This window comes from Stenella coeruleoalba (genome assembly GCF_951394435.1).
Source record: "Stenella coeruleoalba genome assembly, chromosome: 9".
In the NCBI taxonomy this organism is placed as follows: domain Eukaryota; kingdom Metazoa; phylum Chordata; class Mammalia; order Artiodactyla; family Delphinidae; genus Stenella; species Stenella coeruleoalba.
Window position 1 is genome coordinate 63023261 of NC_137155.1, and position 19972 is coordinate 63043232.

Consider the following 19972-nt stretch of genomic DNA (forward strand, 5'->3'; position numbering starts at 1 on the left):
CTGCGCTTCCATTGCAGGGGGTGCTGATTCGATCCCTGGCCGGGGAACTAAGATCCCTCATGCCGTGCGGTGCCGCCAAAAAAAAAAAAAAAAAAAAAAAAAAATCCCAATCTCTAAAATTTATAACATGGGAAGCTATAATATATTGAATTATGTCAATCTTCTGCCCCCCAAATAAAGAAGTTAGTGAGGCCATCAAATGAGATGAATTTGACTGAGTTCAAACTAGCCAAGTAGCCAAATAATCTGGTGTACATTAGAATACTATTATATAAACCTCTGGTGAGTTTCCTTTATTAAAGAGCAAGAAGTCAGCAGGAGAAAGGCAGCTTTCAGGGGGTATGCAGAAGTAAAAGCGAGCTGGAGTCAGGAACCCCTCATCATCCTCCACTGGAGAGCTAGGGAGAGATGAGGCGGCAGTACCCCTCGGCACCTCCCCTCAGCATCCCCCAGCCAGCACCTCCCAGCACTCCCTTATGCCTGCCTGGCTCATCCATCTCTGAGTAGCTCTGACCCAGCTGGGGAGAACTGAGACTGGGAATTGCAGCATCCCTGACCAATGAGAGTTGAAGGTCCCTCAGCAGAGAGTAATCCCCCAAGTCAAAGGAAGGGATGAGATCTGAACATAGAGCTGCACTAGACACCCAGCGCCCACCCTAGCAGGGCCCACCTCTGGGACACAGCAGCATCTGTGCTTGCCTAGGAGAGGGGTGGTGGTGAGCCTGCTCTTGGCATGAGAGAGAGTGAACTCCCACTAAAGGGAAGAGCTGGGTGCCCAGCATGGCCCAGTAACACAGGCCTGGTTCTTCAGAGGGGAGCAACTTGGGAGTCCTGTGGTATCTGTCAATGTGTTTGCCACCTTAGCAACTCCAGTTTAAACCCATCAGGGCTGCTTTGTCCCCCCCTGTCAAAATAGAATACAGATGGGGAAAGAGGCACTGCCAGTCCTCACATTGCCAAAGGCCTGGGTGGGGATGGTCAGAAAGACGAGGGGCCCCGGCTGCAACACCAAGCATGTTTGAAGGAAGTAGCAGCTCCAGGTGGAGCTGAGACGAACCTCTCATAAGGAATTGGAAAGACCTCACAGGAAAGCTCACTGTGCGTAGCATTTCGGGCCAGGGTTCTGAGGAAGCGAGTCCCATAATGACCACGGAAAGAAGACTGTCCACCTTGCCACCCTCCGAGACAGGGCTGACCCAGGACCCAGTATGATAGCAGACAGAACTGTTTCTGAATAACACTCTCTGGAAACTGCGAGGAAGGAATTGTCCTCATTGCCAGGTGAGGGCAAGAATCAGTGAAACAGGGATTGGACAGTAAAACAATTCAAGTGAAACAATAAAACAATTCAAGGGGAGAAATCACAGGCCTAGTCATTCAGAGTGCTTGAAAGTGATTATTCTAAAATGCAAATTTGGTGACATCAGATCCTGTTTAAAATCGCTGCCTTTTCTCCATTCCCACACGCCCCGCCTTAGCTCAGACCATAATTAACTACCACTAGGATAATTGCCATAGTCTTCTAACTACCACCAGACTTGCCTCGCGCCCTCCCCACACACTGACTGCTTTTGGGAATCACAACTTGAACCTTTCTTAGAGGGTGAAACCGGCAGGGCTGGGGGGGTGGTGTGTATTAGTTGAGAGGCAACAGAAAGCAACATCTTTCTGAACTAGAACTCATGATTTTTGTGCCAAGTATGCTAGATACTTTCTCATGCTCTATTTCATTTAATTTCATTGTCACATCCCCTCAAGAGGCACATGTCAGTATCTGCACTTTAGAGATGAGGAAAATGAGACTCAAAAAGGGCACGCAAAATGTCCAAGCCACATAGCCCTAAGGGGTATGGGGTTTGAACTCGGGCTTCCTGATATCCTGTCTCATGGTGTGAACCAGTGGTGACATTTCCCTGCCCTCATCTGCCCTCTTCTTTCTCTCTCCTCAAAGCCCCAGGACAACATATATCGATCTGGCTCCCAACATCTCTTCCTTGATCTGCTGTGGTCTATGACCTAACCAACCCTGTCACCTTCTTCTGTCCACATGTCCTTTGCCCCTTCATCTCCCCCTCCCCACTCCCCCTCCCAAGACTCCATCAGAGTTTGCTGTAGCTTCACCCCCATTTTCTGGAGAAGAGCTGAATAGATCTCAGCATGTCCAAGGCCTACAGTATTTCTGAGGAAGGTGATAGGGCCCAGGCTGGGGCTATGTGAACAAAGGCTGTTACAATAATGCTTTCAGGGCTGGACTAAGTGTGGTGTGCACACAATGCCTTGCATTTTGTCTCTTAATCATCCCCTCGCCTATCTGGCTGGTTCCTGACATTGAAATCCTGTAACATCCAGTGAAAAGAGAGCCATTGTTTCTTTCCAAAACAGAATCTGGCCTGTCATTCCAAATACAGATAGGAGCCTCGCCTTTTTAGTCAGTATCTGCAGTGCCACTGTCCCTGCTGGCCCTATTCTCCCCTAACAATAGCAGCCAGGTGTCACCGAGGGCATGAGCCAGCACAGCTGGAGGCCTCCAGGAAGTGCTGGGGCTTGACACCCTCTTGGAGAATGGCTTCATTCCTCACCTTAAACTTGGGGATCTCCAGGCCAATCCAGTGATGGAGCTGCAGGTCCGGGTGCCCTTACTGGGCCTCTCAGTGGCTTGCCTGAACTTGCAGCCTCTGATCTCACCCCTCAAATCAGGCCCTTGAGTGTAGGGCACCGGAAGCAGCTATGCTCTTTAGAAGATGTTACCCCTTAGAACAGAGCTTCAGTGTGTATAGGAATCCCTTGTCATCTTGTGAAAATGCAGGTTTGGATTCAGTCCGAGATTCTGCATTTCTAACAAACTTCCAGGTGAGATTACTGTTGCTGGTCTGGGACTATGTGTTTACTCACAAGGGCGTAGAGATTTGCTCAGTCCCCAGGGACAGGATTAGAACTGACATATGAGGGGCATCTGTGAGGCTGTGAGGAAGCCACTCTGCTGGAGTCGGCCATGATGCCATTGTCCCCTCAGCAGACCCAGACACAGCAGCAGGGTCCAGCCCTTGGGAAAGAGTTGAAGAGGATGAAAGAAATGATCAGAGATGCTCACAGAATAAAAAGGGGTAGGGGGAAGGACATCTGTGGTGGTATTAGTTGGAAGGTGAGAAACAGGGTGGAGTGTGGGCTATAGGTCCTGTGAGGAGCTATCAAAATGAGGTCACACATAGGAAGACCCTGGCACTTATTCATTCTGATAAACCTTTCCTCTTTTCCGGAGTCCTCTCTTCCGTGTCAGCTCCAGGAGGCTAACTGTGTGATGCACTCAAGGAGAAAGCCAGAAGCCCAGCCAGCGGGGCCTTCCTGGCTCCTCTGCTCTAACCACAGGCTGCAGGTGGTCCTGGGCCCTCTGCTACTTCCTACTGCTCACGACGGCACACGGACACCAGTGGTTCTGCAAATGGGTCACAGCAGGTTGGGCTATGTCAGAACCAGCAGGGAGGCTTGTGAAATTGCAGCGTTCAAACCTAGAAATTCTGACATAGCAGCATGTGGGAAAGAGCCCAGGAATTTACAAAAAGGTTTAAGCTCCTCAGGCTGTTATGAAGCACAGCCAAACTTGAAAAGTATTGATTTATGCAAAATAATACTACCATCCAACTGTGCAAAGTGCTAACAAAAGGGAGTTAAATGCCAATGTTATAGTGTAACTCCAATTGTGTTTGTGTGTGTGTGTATGTATATGTTTTGTAGTATATAATAAACAGTATACTTCCAAGTTTATAAATACACACTCATTAGACATATAGATGCATAGATATCTGGGTGGTAGGATGATAGGACTATAGGGTTTTCTCTTCTTTATTCCTTTCTCTTCTTTACTTCTGTTCTCCACCCCCACTGCCCAAAGGACGGGGGTGACCTCAGGCTCCCTTGTCCCTGTGTGCACATCTGATGACGTCACTCTGGTCTAGAGACAACGGGCGGATGGGGTCAGGGAGGCCTTGGAGCAACACACATGTGCCCCAGTCCCAGCCTCACCACTTACAAGCTGGGCAATGGACTTCCATGACCCAGTTTCACCATTTGTAACAAAAGGCTAAATAGTACCTTCTTTAGGAGGCTGTTGTGTCCCTGACACAAGCACAATGTAGATACTCAACAGAATGTTTTCTTTTCTGACGCTTTTACTGGAAATTCCTGCAAATTTGATCCCAGTTAAGTCTCGAGGGTATTAAATAGTATTTTTTCCACTTATTTCTGAGTCGTACAGATAGTCTTCTGTGCATCAGCATGAAATTCATGAACCCTTCGCAGGGTCTGAGGCCACTGTCCACATAGCCTCTGCCACTGAATGTCCTCTAAGAAGATGAGAAGGGGGTTCTTTGTTATCCTCCCTCCAACATACGCACACCCTTCCACCCACCCCCACCCAGAGCTTTCGGTCCTGGGGTCTGTTTCTGTGTTAAAATGTACCCAGGTTTGCTTCAGTCAGGTATGACACAGACTGTCACAGAGGAAGAAATTTATACTCATGGATCCCTAGAAACAAGAGGTACACCATGCCATACCATGAAGGGCCACATGAGAAGCACCAGGGTAGGTTAGGAGGCAGAAGAGAACATGGCCCAGAGCGTTTATTAGGGTTTTCCCCAGAGGGGATGGGCCAGGCAGGGTAGGTACAATGAGTAAACTTAGGATGGGAAAGTTTGAAGAATTTCAGCAGTCTCTGGGTGGGTGGTCTCTAGGTGTCTGGCACCTGGCTCTAGGGTGATTAAGGGCAGGAGGAATACTGACTTGTTGTGTGCAAGTTTGGTAAAGGAGATGATGTATGTGTGGGCTCTGGGTTGGTTGGTTTGTATATGACAGGTGCACTCTTGGGGAAATCATTTGCTATTTTTAGGAATTAGCTGGCACTGGGAGGGGCAGTCTCTCCAAGATCAAGGCACCAAATGCCAGAGTATTAAGGATACAAAAAATTTTTAAAATATAGTCAATACAAAAACAAACAATCCAACCAAAAAATGGGCAAAAGACCTACCTAAATAGAGATTTCTCTAAAGAAGACATACAGATGGCCAAGAGGCACATGAAAAGCTGCTCAACGTCACTAATTATTAGAGAAATGCAAATCAAAACTACAATGAGGTATCACCTCACACCAGTTAGAATGGGCATCATCAGAAAATCTACAAACAACAAATGCTGGAGAGGGTGTGGAGAAAAGGGAACCCTCTTGCACTGTTGGTGAGAATGTAAATTGATACAGCCACTATGGAGAACAGTATGGAGGTTCCTTAAAAAACTACAAATAGAATTACCATATGATCCAGCAATCCTACTACTGGGCATACACCCTGAGAAAACCATAATTCAAAAAGACACATGCACCCCAATGTTCATTGCAGCACTATTTACAATACCCAGGTCATGGAAGCAACCTAAATGCCCATCAACAGACGAATGGATAAAGAGGATGTCGTACATATATACAATGGTATATTACTCAGCCATAAAAAAGGAACAAAATTGGGTCACTTGTAGAGATGTGGATGGATCTAGAGACTGTCATACAGAGTGAAGTAAGTCAGAAAGAGAAAAACAAATATTGTATGTTAACACATATAGGTGGAATCTAGATGGTACAGATGAACCAGTTTGCAAGGCAGAAATAGAGACACAGATGTAGAGAACAAACATATGGACACCAAGGGCGGAAAGCAGTGGGGCGGGGCTGGTGGTGGTGGGATGAATTGGGAGATTGGGATTGACATGTACACGCTAATATGTATAAAATAGATAACTAATAAAAAAAATTAAAAAAAATAGTCAATACAGCTTTGCATAATCTACCCTCAAAAATGCCACTGAGGTCTTTAAATGACACAGAGCAAAATCAATTGCAGGGTAAGAAGGTTTGTGTATTTTGGAAAATCTTGTGAGGTAGACACAGACTTCAGGACTCTTCTACCTGCCTCTTTAAAGGACGGCCCTCGTAATTTTAGCACCAACTTTTACATAGCACCTTCTTTCACAAATTTTACTTTATTTAATTTCCATAACCATTCTATGAGATAAGCCTTTGGTCCCCATCTGATTTATAAAGAAACAGTCTGGTGGGGTGTTTGGAGTCAGGGGAGTGAAAAATAAGGGACCCACTAACATGTGTGAGAGCTTAACACATAGCCCTCCTAAAGGGTAGGTAGTGTTCTCCTCATTTTACAGATGGAGATTTGGAGGCTCAGAGAGGTTCAATGGCCCTGGTCAAAGCCGGAAACTGAAAGGTCCTCCTGGGTTAGGCACTGAACCCATATTGGTTTGATCTCAAAACCTATACCCTTTCCACCATATTCACTGATTCAAGCAATAGTGGTGAACCCCCGTGTGTTCCAGATGCTACTCTGGATGCTGGATGTACAAAGCTAAGCAAAATAGATGGCATGTTCCTAAGTCTTGGGGAATTTACAGAATAGTAAGCGGAAAGATATTAATCAATTAATCATCAAAAAATACAAAATTAGAACTGTGTTCAATACTTTGAAGGAACACTTCAGTGGCCCGGAGCCCACCTCTAAAATCCTGGGCCAGGAGTCCAGGTCTAGGGTCTATTTTACCAACAATGCAGCCCTGGTTGGGGCGCTGAAGCTGTTTCCTGGTCCATAATAACCACCAGGGCACCAGGGGCGCGCAACCTCCTTCATAACGGGTACTGCTTGACCCTTCAATGCCCACCTCCTCCAGCAGGTCCAGAAGGTGATGGCCACTCAAACCAGATTCCAGCAATACCAGAAGACATGGCAGAGAAGAGCCAACAAATAAATTGTTGAGGGCAGTTAGGAGGAAAATCCCTGGAATGTGAGCCTCATACGTTCACCTGCCCGAAAGAGTTTTCCTTCCTTAGGAGGAGTGACAGCATTTGTCAATGACACAAAGATACCAAGACTCTTCCCTTCCCTTGTTCAATTCTGACTCAGGGGATGTGAAGGGAAGACTTTTTTGAGAGGGGGAAGCTGCTGAGAAGGTTCCCTTGCTCTTTAGGGGGAGCCACAGGAAGAGACACTCTGAGTATTGAAAGGTCGGGGAGTGATGCTTCAATGTGGTTGCTGGCACTGAGGACACAGTCAGCGCCCAGGGGGCCTGAGCAGACAGTCAGACCTAGGTCCTCAATGCCATCACTGGGCCACCAAATTAGCTGTGCCTGAAGTCCACCTACCTCAGAACTTCCTGTAACCTGAGATAATAAAGTCCTTGTTTAAACCAGCTTGAGATGGGGTTTCTTAAAGACAAATATATATATGTATATATATATATATATATATATATATATATATATATATATTTTTTTTTTTTTTGCGGTACGCGGACCTCTCACTGTTGTGGCCTCTCCCATTGCGGAGCACAGGCTCCGGACACGCAGGCTCAGTGGCCATGGCTCATGGACCCAGCCGCTCCACGGCATGTGGGATCTTCCCGGACCGGGGCATGAACCCGTGTCCCCTGCATCGGCAGGCGGACTCTCAACCACTGCGTCACCAGGGAAGCCCCAAGACAAATATATTTTAACTGATGGCTAAGAATAAGTTTTATTTTTAGTATCATGAAGTTTACTTACAATCTCATGGGAGCAAAGTCATTGACGCCGTCTACCTAGATCAAAGGTATCTTTTTAAGTAAACGTTTTATTGAAGTATAGCCAACATTTAAAAATTTGTGCAAATTCTAGATGTACAATTTGATGAATCATGATAATGGGAACACACCCATGCAACCACCCAGGTTGGACCTAGAAAAATGGGGAAAATTTGGATAAGTAGAAGGTAAAGGGCCAGCCAGGCATGGTAGGTAAAATGAACAACGTTAAGTCTAAGTCCCAAGGTAGGACCTTATGAGGTACACTAGGGAGGCTATAAGAGTGCAGACTTGACAAACATGGATAATTAGGATAAAGAAAGAAAGCGCATCCAGACTCATTCATTATGTGCATTTTAATAGACTTGTCCTGCTGATGCACCCTTTTGTCTGGACCCAACAATATCTATTCCTATTAGGAATATAAAGAGGAGGAATCCAAGAAGTACCTAATCTAAGGTCAACAGCAACTTAGAAAAACGCTGGTTAGTAAGCACACATATATTTTCTTGCTCTGCCAGCTAAGAGGGACTAAAAGCTGTGACACTCCAGTAGAGATGAGCACACAGTGATTTCTAATACCATTCTCTAATTCAAAAAGCCAGGGTTTATCCAGAGCTGATTCTACGGCTGGGGCAGGAAATATACAAGATGAGCCTGGAGCATCTTGTAGTGCCAGAAATAAGGGAGTTCTTGGGAAGGAAAAAACCCCACAGTGATGGGGATATCTCAAAAGGACTGAGGAGCCAACTGAAAGAGCCCCCATAGCCAAGCTGGAACAACTTGAACAACAACATAGTAATGTTGGATCATAATCCACAGTGTAGAATAAATATCCATGAGTCCATATTCATATTAAAATAATTAAATAAATTAATAAGTAGAGAAGAAGAGACAAATCTTCCATACAGAAGAATTCTAAATAAGGTTGGTAGGTATTTCACCCTCAAGGATGTGGATTATAACTTCCCATCTCTTAAGTGTGGGCTGCAGATACTGACTTCCTTCCAAAGAGCACAGTAGGAAAAGGGAGAATAAGCATTTTTCTCTGTGGTAGAGAAAACTGACAAACACTACCTCAGCCAGGTGGTGAAGGTCGGCACCAGTAGTCATAAATCATATTGATAGTATGCACCCTTGATATGATGTGATTAGAACCCCCAAAATACATAACCCCAGTGCAATCATGAGAAAATCATCAGACGAATTCCACTAGAAGGACACTACAAAATCCAAGTTTATCAAGAACAAGGAACGTCTGAGAAACTGTCACAGACAAGAGGAGCCTGAGCAGACATGACAACTGTATTAGTTTCCTAGGCCTGCTATAACAAACCACCACAAAATGAGTGGCTTAACAGAGCAGAGGTTTATTCTCTCACAGTTTTGGAGTCAAGAGGTCTGAAATCAAGGTGTTGTCAGGGCCATGTTCCCTCTGAAGCCTCTAGGGGAGGATCCTCCCTTACCTCTTCCAGCTTCTGGTAGTCCCAGGCATTCCTTGGGTTGTAGATGCTCCACCCCCATCTCTGCCCCCATCGTCACACGACTATCTTCTCCCTGTGTGTCTGCTCCTCTTCTTATAAGGACACCAGTCATGTTGGATTAGGGGCCCCCCTACTCCAGTATGACTTCATCTTAACACCTTACAGCAGCACCAACCCCATTCCCAAATAAGGTCACCTTCACAGGTACCAGGGATTAGGACTTAGCATCTCCTTTTGTGTGGTACAATTCAACCCAGAAACAATCCTCACACCAACTGCCGTTCCCATTTTACAGATGAGGAGCCAGGGACTCAGAAAGGGAAAGCAACTTGCTCAAGAGCACCTGAGTAGCAGAGTGTCAGAGGCAGGTTTCTAACTCAGGGCTGCCTGGTTCTCAGGCTTGAGCTTCTCCACTACCTTATACAGTCTTTTTCACATTAGACATCCCTTCCTGCCTCTGCCCTCTCTGTTCATTCCCTTCAAATTACAAGGGAGCAAATTGAGGTCTAGAAAGGGGTAGTGATTTTCCCAATGTCAAATAGAGGGGAAAAGGGCAACAAATTTTGATACTGAGACTTTGAATTGATGTATTTCAATTACAAATTCTTATTAAAAATCTTACCACTCAGCCATGTACAGGGAGAGGGAGAAAGAGTAAGAGAGAGAGAGAGAGAGGAAAAAAGCCTTGGGAATTGGTAGGATCTGGATCTGAGGGCCCTGTGTTTACAACAGAAGAGTTGCCTATGGCATTAGGTCTTCAATTGCTTCCACAGTTTTTCCTCCCATGATACTATCTCTGAAAACAGTGACCAGAAGAGAAAAGAACCAAAGAAAAGGAATTCTTAGAACAGGTCATCTGTCTTCCATCATCTGTCAAAAAGTTGGTACATTGAGGGCTTCATGGTGTACTTAACAAGGAACCCATGCCATAGGTCCATAGACACATCCTCTGTCTTCTTAGCCTGGGAAAGTTCTGTGCATTTTTCTCTAAGAATGTCAGGGTCATCATCATTGGCACTCACCTCGTGATTGATTTTACAAAGGTCACAGCTATGATGAGAGGCTGGAAATGCAGTCACTTATCCCCCTTCCTTGCTGATGGCCATTGACAAGGCTGGTGTAAAGATGGTGTCATGTGTTGAAAACTGGTCACACAAATATACCAGGTTCTAACTACTGAGACCTGTAAATGTTATAAGGAAAAAGAATCATTGTAGGTATGACTAAAGTAAGGATTTTGACACAGGAAGATTATCCTAGATTATCAGGATGGGCTCTAAATGTGATTACAAGTACCCTTATAAAAGAGCACAGTGAGAGATCACACGCAGAGGAGAGGAAATGTTACCACAGAGGCAGAGACTGACGTAGCTACAAGTCAGAGGCAGAGATTGAAGTAGCCACAAGTCAAGGAAAGCCGGCTGCCACCAGAAGCTGGAAGAGTCAAGGAACAGATTCTCCCCAAAGCGCCGAGAGAGAGCACAGTCCTATGCCTTGTTACCAGCTCACTGATACTGATTTCAGATTTCTCATCTCCAGAACTGTGAGAGAATAAATTTCTGTTCTTTTAAGCCACTGAGTTTTGGGGAATTTGTTACAGCAGCCTCAGGAAACTAATACACGTGGTAAAAGATGGATTCCACTAGTAAGTGAGAAAACTCACCCTCCCATGTTCCTGATCTTCTCTGGTTGGTCCAGGTCTTGTCTTGGGTTCATAGTCTGTCCTCCTGGGACCCCACCCCCACCCCCGCCAGCTGCCCTAAGCAGTGACTGTCTCCTCTGTCCCAGAGACAACACTTCCTGAGCAGAGGTCTCATCGGCATCCCCTGGGGGTTTCTCATTCATTTTCAGATCTTTCTTAAGCAGGTCTCACCTTGAGGCACCCTCACCTATGACAAATCTCTGCTTCCTGCCCCCAAGTTGTCCCACTGGTTCTACTTCTGCTCTGCCCTTGGTCATCATGCCCGAAGCACTGAGACCTCATCCCTCTTCCCACATGCTACCCTCAGATTTTATCTTTGGCTTCAAGAGATGGTATATTTCTGCATTTCTGTTGTAACATTAATGTTTTCAAACTTCACAGAACTTCTTGGGCCATGGTAAGCTTTCTGGAGAAAATGTTCAATTGAGTAGGGCCACAGGGAGGATAAGTGGGACATGGATAAGAGAATCCAAGGATAGAACAAAGGAAATGGCACAACCTGATCACTCTAGTGATGAAGAAAAAGTCCGAAAGGAGAGAAGGAGCTGCAAGGTCACTTGCCAGCAGAGTAAAGATGAGCAGCCTCAGGTTCAGTAGAGAGGTCATGGAAAGTGGCTAGGGTAGGCCTGTCCTAGCAAGTGGGGTCCAGAGCTGCCCTTTGACACGGTGTCCGGTGCCGCCACACTGAAGGAGGCATTGCTGGGCTGGGTGAGGCAAGGTTTGATGAGGTCTCCCCGTCCCACACCACCACCAGCTGTGGTCCCCCTGCAGTAGGTTGAGAAATAACCCTCCAAAGATGTTCAGCTCTCAGTCCTGGAACCTTTTACCTTACAGTATAGGGAACTTTGCAGATATGAGTAAGTTAAGGAGCTCTGGATGGGGAGATTATGCCCAATGTAATCACAAGGGTCCTGACAAGAGAGACACAGGAGGCTCAGAGTCTGTAGCAGGAGATGCGATGACAGAAGCAAGAAGCTGGAGTGGAGTGGAATACAGATGGCTTCTAGATTTTGAAAAAGAGAAGGTAATAGATTCTCCTCTGAAGCCTCCAGAAAGAACACAGCCCTGCTAAGATCTTGGTTTTCGCTTTCTGACTTTCAGAACTGTAAAAGAATAGATGTGTGTTGTTTTAAGCCACTAAATCTGATTTAATTTGTTGCAGTGGCTGTAGGGGATGAATACACCTCCATACAGTGCAGGGAGGGTTGATGGGAGCACATGGGGGCTTTGGACATTTTCCAAAACTTCATGGGCCAAGATATGCTGCAAATGGCAACATCCGTACCTTCTGCGGTCCCCAGGCCATCTCTGGGTCACTCACTCACTTGGTAAAATGCTTTTTATGTTGCCAACAAGGTCATCCACCTAGATGGTGAGGCCAGTGTCCACCCAGAGCCTGTTGGAATCCTCCAGGTTGACAGCATTGTGTATGTTAGCGCCAGTGGGACACAGCCATTCCACCTGTCACCAGGTCTCTTAACTAAAGCGTGACCTGCCTCACCCTGGCACTGTGGGGACAATGGGGTCTGTTCTTCTTTCCTGACTCTCACCCAGAGAGAGGAAAGAGAGCCAGGGAAAGCAAGTTCAGGCAGACCGTGCGATGCAGGGAAGGCACTTCTCCAGGCCCAGTCAGCCTGCCAGGCCAGCACCAGCACCCTGCCAATCGTAGCTGGCATCCCAGATGCTTGCAAATCGAAAGTGAAGAGCTAGGAGACCTCTGGCTGCCAGCAGGCTCCATTTCTCCACTCTGTGTTCCATTCCCTTAATAAAAGCAATTTCAAGCTACCACCCTGCAGAGCAATAGCGTAACCGGCCGAACCCTGGCAGTACCATCCTGATTCTTTCATTTGAAGCACATGTTCATTATAGACTTTCTTTCAAATAAATCATATTACTGGCTCCCAAGAGAATATTCCTCTGGGCTCACATGGCAACCCAGGAAACAACAGCACCACAGCCTCTGTGACATGCCAGGTACTCAGGCCTTACTATCAAAAGCTGGAGAGTGCCTGGAATCAGAGCAATGTTCCTACTGTGTTCCTAAAATAATGACCACCGATCTGCAGGTGCATTTTCTGCAGGGAATAGTAATTTGCATGCACCTGCCCTGCTTGAAAGGGGCTGGAACACCACGCTGTAGGACAGCAGGGGGCAGGACAGTGGCTTAGATCCTGGAAAGCTATCTAAGGCAGCCTTCCCAGGCGGAGGTGAGCCAGCACCAGAACACAGAACCTTCTGATTCCAATACCAGTACTCTCTCCACCGCCCATTCTGTACCGCCACTGGTAACCTCAATCCTTTTGCTGAAGGCCCCCAAATTCCAACACGCCTCCTAAGGGTAATCTAACTCTCCAATATCTACCTAAGCTCATGTTAGCTTTTTTTTTTAACCTAATTTTCTAAGTTGATCTAAGGGAGCAGACAGTGATGGGTCCTTTGGCAGGGAGACCTGGGCGGGGCCTCAGTCTCTCGGCAGGCCCAGCCAGAGTTCCTTCTCTTCCACCTCCACTCTGCCTGTAACTGGGTGGGAAATTTAGGCTGAGGTCTTACATCTTCAGGGAAGGGGAGTGAAGCCTCTCTTGGATTCCTATCTTTACACTGAGAGTTGTGGCATCTGGCACTTAACGAAAAGGCACCTTGAGTTCCGTTTGGCTATTGATGCTTGTGTGTAAACCTCTTACCAGGTATTGACACTGGGAGGCCAGTGTAGTTGAGCCCAGAGCCCTTAACAAGTCCTACAGCTCAGGAAATAATGCCATAGGAGGTCATATGGTAGGCCTCGATCAGTAAGTAACTATAATTGAAGGGGAATGAAATCAATTATATATCTTGAGCCGTCCACACATAATTATTTTAAAATCATATCATGGTATTTGGGCATTACTTAAATGACTTGAAAACTGGTCTTGATAAAGCCAGTAAATGCATTTGATTTAGGATTGTGTTGTGGCCAATACTTGTAGGACATGGACAGACCTCTGTGGTAGGCAGAATAATGGCCCCCAAAGATACGCACATCCTAATTTCCAAACCTATGAGTATGTAAGGTTCCAGGGCAAAGAAGAATTAAGGTTACTGGTTACAGAAGGTTACAGGTGGAATTAAGGTTGCTAATCAGATGACCTGAAAAGAGAGAGATTATTGCGGCTTATCTGGAGAGACCCATCATAATCACAGGGGTCCTTAAGTGAAAGAGGGAGGCAGCAGAGGGAGAACCCGAGGCATGGCACCTGAGAACTTGGCCTGACATTGCTGAAGAAAGAGGGCAGGAGAAACAAGTGCGAAATGTGAGTGGCCTCTAGAAGCTGGAAAAGGCAAGGACATGTTTTCTCCCTTAGAACCTCCAGAAGGAACGTAGCCCTGCTGACACCTTGATTTTAGCCCAGTGAGACCCATTCAGATTTCTGACCTCCAGAACTATAATATCATAAATGTGTGTTGTTTTAAGCCACGGTGTTTGTGGAAATTTGTTACAGTAGCAATAGGAAACCCTCTCAACCTGAGTTTCTCAACTTCAGAGTTACTGACATTTTGGGTTGGAAAATTCTGTGTTGTGGGGCTGTCTTGTGAACTGTGGGATATTTTGTAGGATCCCTCACCTCTACCCACTAGATGTCAGTAGAAGGTCCCTCCCCAAGTTACAACAACCAAGAATGTCTTCAGACATTGCTTTGAGGGGGAAAGAAAGGGGGAAAATCACCCCTGGTTCAGTACCTCTGCTCTGAACTCACCATGGTTGTCCATTTTAATATGCACTGGCCCTCACACACATGGGATTCTGGTCACTGACCTTTTCTACGTGGATGCTTCTGGATGAGGTCTTTGATGCCAATTGAAAATTAAGTACCACACAAAATCGGCATTAGTCTCTGATGCCTCAGAGTAAGTTTCTATCATTTCAACCAAGCTGGTTTAATGGTGACAGAGAAAAAGGAAACTGAACATGCTATTAAGTAAAGAGAACTGATATCTAAATGGATGCAAGACAAACTCTGCCCACTCCATGCAATGCTCTTTATCATTTAAGCTGGGCTGCAGCACGAATATGAGTAAGATGTGATTTCTGCTCTTAGGACCTCATTGTCTCATAAGGGAGACTCATGTGCAATTAAAAAAACCCAAACTCTCAGTAGAGATTAAAAGGACTGTACACACACCATGGCCATATATTTTGAATCAAGAATCCATGGTCTGGACACAAGCTGTGAGAAAGTATAACGATAGGACCAAATATTTGAAATCAAGACTGCCTCAGAAAATGTGCCCATGCCACCTATAAGAGGCATATGCAGCAACATGGATGGACCTGGAGATTAGCATACAAAGTGAAGTAAGTCAGACAGAGAGAGACCAATATCATATGATACTGCTTATATGTGGAATCTAAAACAAATGATACAAATTAACTGATATGCAAAACAGAAACAGACCCACAGACATAAAAAACAAACTCATGGTTACCAAAGGGGAAAGGCGGTGGGGGGAGGGAGGGATAAATTATGAGGTTGGGATTAACATATACACACTACTGTATATAAAATAGATAACCAATAAGGACCTACTATACAGCACAGGGAACTATACCCAATATTTTGTAATAACCTACAAGGGAAAAGAATCTGAAAAACAACATATACATATATACATATATATATATATATAGAGAGAGAGAGAGAGAGAGAGAGAGAGGGAGAGAGAGAGAGGGAGAGAGAGATCATATATGTATATATATATATATCTGAATCACTTTGCTGTACACCTGAAAGAACACAACATTGTGAATCAACTATACTTCAGTAAAAAAATAAGATTAATTAAAAAAAATTTTTAAAGAGGCATATGCAAATTGCTACTGGAAGCTTCCAGAGCAGAGATTCACATGGGCGAAGAGGAGGAGGAGGAGGGGACCACAACCCAAGCAAGAGAAACACGTGCACAAAGAGGCAGGACAGGAAAGCATATGGCCCACTATGTAGAGTTAATCAGCAATTCCAGATAGATGTGGCTGTTTAAAGATAATTCCAAACATGCATAATACTAAGGTTTAAAAAAAATAGATGTAAGAAGAATAATTTTTATTTAAAAATACATAATCTGTCAAGAAATTTTTCAAGGGTAGGTGCTAAGGATTTAACCTAGATTCTCCTCTCTCCCTAATCACCCATGGTGTAACCCTATGCGAGGTACTTCTCTGTACCTCTGTTTCCACATCTGTAGCCTGGGAATAATAATGTCTACCCTGAGGTGCACTGAAGGAGTCGTATATCTAGACTAAGTGCTTTATAATTGTTCCTATTAATATCACGGAAAGTGTTATTGCCAACAGTGCTTAAATAACAGATAGGCTGCAGTTCACCTGCAGGACTCCTTGCTACAGGGCAGAGTGTTGGGTTTGACCCCATCAGGGCACATGCTGCTGGGGGAGAGACTCAGGAGTGGGGAGAGCAGCCACGGCGCGGGGCACTCCAGGACCAGGCACCTGCAGGGGAGGTGTGGGGGAAGATCCAAGCCTTCTGAACCAGAGAAGGATGACTGTGTTTACGACCTCACCTGTGTGCCGCATGGTCTCACACGTGTCCCTGCAAGCACTGCACAAGAGCCCTTTTACAGAACAGTCACGGAGGACTTCTCAATCTGCTGTCCAGATGGACATTAGGGAGCGGTGGGGCCCCTGGTGAACTTGAGGGGCAGACGTCTTTGGAAAGACAGAGTCACCCCTCAGTTCCAGCCAATCGGTGTTATGAACATTTTAGCAGATCTCATTTTTAATTAAGAGAAGCTGGAAATCAGAAATTTCAGGGGGGAACTTCCTATGTTTTAAAAAGACAGCTCATTGGTCTGTAAGACAGATTCAGACCATAGTCCACCCCTGTGAGACCCCAGGTTAGAGGCTTATGAAATTACGTTTCTTGCCATGTCTTCTGATGTCAGAATACCACTGGCAAGAAGTCTGGGTACTTTTTTTGTAAGACTCGGATGAGCCCCAGAGGAAGAAATTATTTCTGAGTTTCTCTGGAAGAATCTATATATTGATTAAAGTAGTATTACTACCTTAACACCATTTTACTGCTACTTTTACTGCCTCAGATGGCAGCTCGCCAAACCCTTCAAGGCCAGGAGGCTGGGAGTCATTTGCTATCTCCTTCTCCTGGCCCTCACAGCCAGGTCCTAGAGAATGGATCACTTCAGTGTCTTGCAGATCCATCACTCCCACTGACACTTCAGGTTATGCCATCCTGTTGCTGAAGCCCTGCTGATGTTTCCTAAAAGATCCTCATGCATCCACCTGACCAGGTCCTCCTGCACACTCCACTCTGCAGTTACCATCCAAAGAATACATTGTCTGAGCTTGTGTCACTGCCTCACTTGGAACTACTCCAAGGTACCAGCAGCAGCAAGTCAAAATCTGAGCTCCTTGGCATTACATACATGTCCAGGGAGTGCTGAATATATACATGTGTCTGAGTGTTGGGGGCAAAGGAAGATGGGAATATCAGGTAGGGGCCATATTATAAAGAACCTGGAATGTCATGCTGAGGAGTTGGGCTTCATTATGTAAGCAATGCAGAGCTATGGATGGTTTGAAGAGAAAAGAACCTTGTCTGGTCTAAATTTTATAAATCTCAACACTGTTTGCTTCCTTTATAGCGCTTATCACAGTTTGTAATTATTTCATTGACTTGTTTATTTTTTTCCATATCTCCCATTAAACTTCCAACTATGAGAGGAAAGGAACCGTGTGTGTTTTGTTCACATTTATTTCTCTTCTACCCTGTAAGTGCCTGGAATATAGTAGGAATTCAATAAAAAGTTGTTGAATAAATGAGTAAATGAATGATGAATGCAGGAATGAATGAGTAGAAAGAGCACAAAATTAACCATGGCTTCCATCCAACCCATACCTCACCATTGCTATTTATATAAAGACCTTTCAGAAATATGTCAAGATAAGCTGTGTATCACAGTGAAGTTTTGTAATGCAGGATAGAGCAGCAGTGACTGGACATGAATGATGTGCATTTTTATTGAATATCCGCACAATGTAGAGCAGCAAGTAGTAAGTGATTAAAGGAGTAAGACTTTCAAAAGTGCATACATGCCATAATTAATTGAAAAATCTGCTCACTGTTACTAGGAGCATAAATGCCAAGATTTGGTATTCAACTTGTTCTGTAAGCATGAAATATCAAGAGACGTAGCAACAGACTTTATTCAGGTATGCCTTCTTTTAATTCAAATCGATCAAGTTCTTTAACAATTTGGATATATGCTGAAATGCTATCAGGGGTCTTCTTCGGGCAGTGAGATTTTCTCAATTTTGCAAATTTTCAGTTATAAGCATGCATTACTTTAAAAAATCAGAAAAACAGGATAAACAACAAGGTCCTACTGTATGGCACAGGGAACTATATTCAATATCCTGTGATAAACCACAATGGAAAAGAATATAAAAAAGAATGTATATATGTGTATAACTGAGTCACTTTGCTGTACAGCAGAAATTAACACAACATTGTAAATCAACTATATGTCAATTTAAAAAATTCAGAAAAATAAAACCTTAAGAAATGCTTCCTAAGAAGGGAATCAATTTACTGTGTGTTGTCTTAAGCCCTATAATTGATATTTTTCAAATCCTTTCTATATTCATTTTGATCCTTACAATGATGAATTTTTAGAGTAGGTGGAAATCTTGTAAGATCATCTCATATAGCTCTCCCATGTTTCATGGGTAAAATTTTGACTACCCACTCCCTCCCTCCCCCACTGCATGTAATTCTAATAAAACTGTCAATCGTGGGGATGGGTAGGGTTGGAGGGGAGTGTGGAGATGCTGAGAAACAAGATCCAAACTAAACCACCAGAGAGTAATTTAAATCATTTCTCTAGAAACAATAATTAATCTGGCAGTGTTCACATGACTTAAATGGCCATTCAGATTACTTCTGCTGGGGAGAGGATTATTCTCTCTGTGTTGGCCCTCGAGTTAAGGAAAGGTGTGGATCTAGAATGGCCATTCATATCTTGAATGACAGATGTGCTTGGTCCAACTCCTCGGACTTCCCAGAAAAGTAGTAAGCCAATAAATGACTTTTTTTGCTGAAGGTTGGAATTTATTTTCTGTCACATACATCAGACAGAAATCTTAATAAATAACCACCCATTACTAATGCCATTTGTCCACTTTATTGCATTTATTTTATTTTTTAAAGAAAGGCAGACTGCCACATGCGGCACCGCATTTGGATGTATCTGCAATCTTGGAAGCTTGACTACCCTACATTTTCCTGCAGATGGACCTGGAGAGCTTGATTGGAGGTTCTAGCAGGGGAGTGCAGCTACTCATGCAGCCTTGACTAAAGGCTGGTTCTCCTCTATAAGTGAAGGTTGTCCTCTTCAACTAAGTGTGCAGCTTTCGGAGGGATGCTTGTGGAGCAGTGAGGGAGGAAGGGGACACCTGCCTAGCCAGCCAGATCAGCCAAATCAACCCTTGTGATCAGTGGGGTGACAGATGTCACAGTCAGATTGCCCTCACATTCTGTCCCCTTTATTAAGGCCTCCAAGACGAGGACTCCAAAATATCTCTGAGTCTCCTATCTCTATGATTTTTTTCCTAATAGTCAGAGAAATAAACATTTGCTTATGTTGAACTTAAACTTTCTGCTACAATTTTAAGTTAAAGACTTTTGCTTCTACCTGAGATAGAGTGAAAGGAACTGGATTTACTCTCCTACTGAAATAACAACAAAGACGTAATATATGAAAAAAAGATTTTTAAGTCACTGGATATTAGGCAATGACGGACAGTGATCCCAGAGATAGCTAACTAATGAGGTGAGCCCTAGAATTGCCTCAGATTACAGCCTTGAGAGAGTTTACAGTCTACAGCCTATGAAGGGGGAAGTCAGAAAGAGGATCATGGACTCCCTGAACTGAGAGTCTGGGGAGATGAAGGAGCTTGAGCTTGCAAGACAGAGTACCAAAAAGGAGAGAATTGCTCAGAGGGTCATCTGTAGAGGTTCCCTGGGTATTCAGCACAGTACTGATAAGCATAGACACTTAAGGAAACTACCCAATGCTGGGGGCAAACCATCTTGAAGGATTAGAGAACAGTGCCCAGTGCTCACACAGGACTGTGAATAGTGACTGTTTCTACCAGCCAGAGAGAAAAACACAT

The 19972-nt window shown here is 44.7% G+C and overlaps 1 protein-coding gene across 8 annotated transcripts in view; it reads right to left on the minus strand.

Annotated features, from left to right (window-relative positions):
* DPY19L1 (dpy-19 like C-mannosyltransferase 1) overlaps positions 1-19972 on the minus strand; it is a 242327-nt gene that overhangs the window by 108041 nt on the left and 114314 nt on the right. For 7 of the 8 annotated variants that reach the window (XR_013829892.1, XR_013829893.1, XR_013829894.1 and 4 more), the window contains one exon: positions 10115-10275. The exons of the other annotated variant lie outside the window; for it this stretch is intronic. The gene's annotated coding sequence lies outside the window, so the exon portion shown is untranslated. The remainder of the gene's footprint in view (positions 1-10114; positions 10276-19972) is intronic. 8 annotated transcript variants of the gene reach the window in all.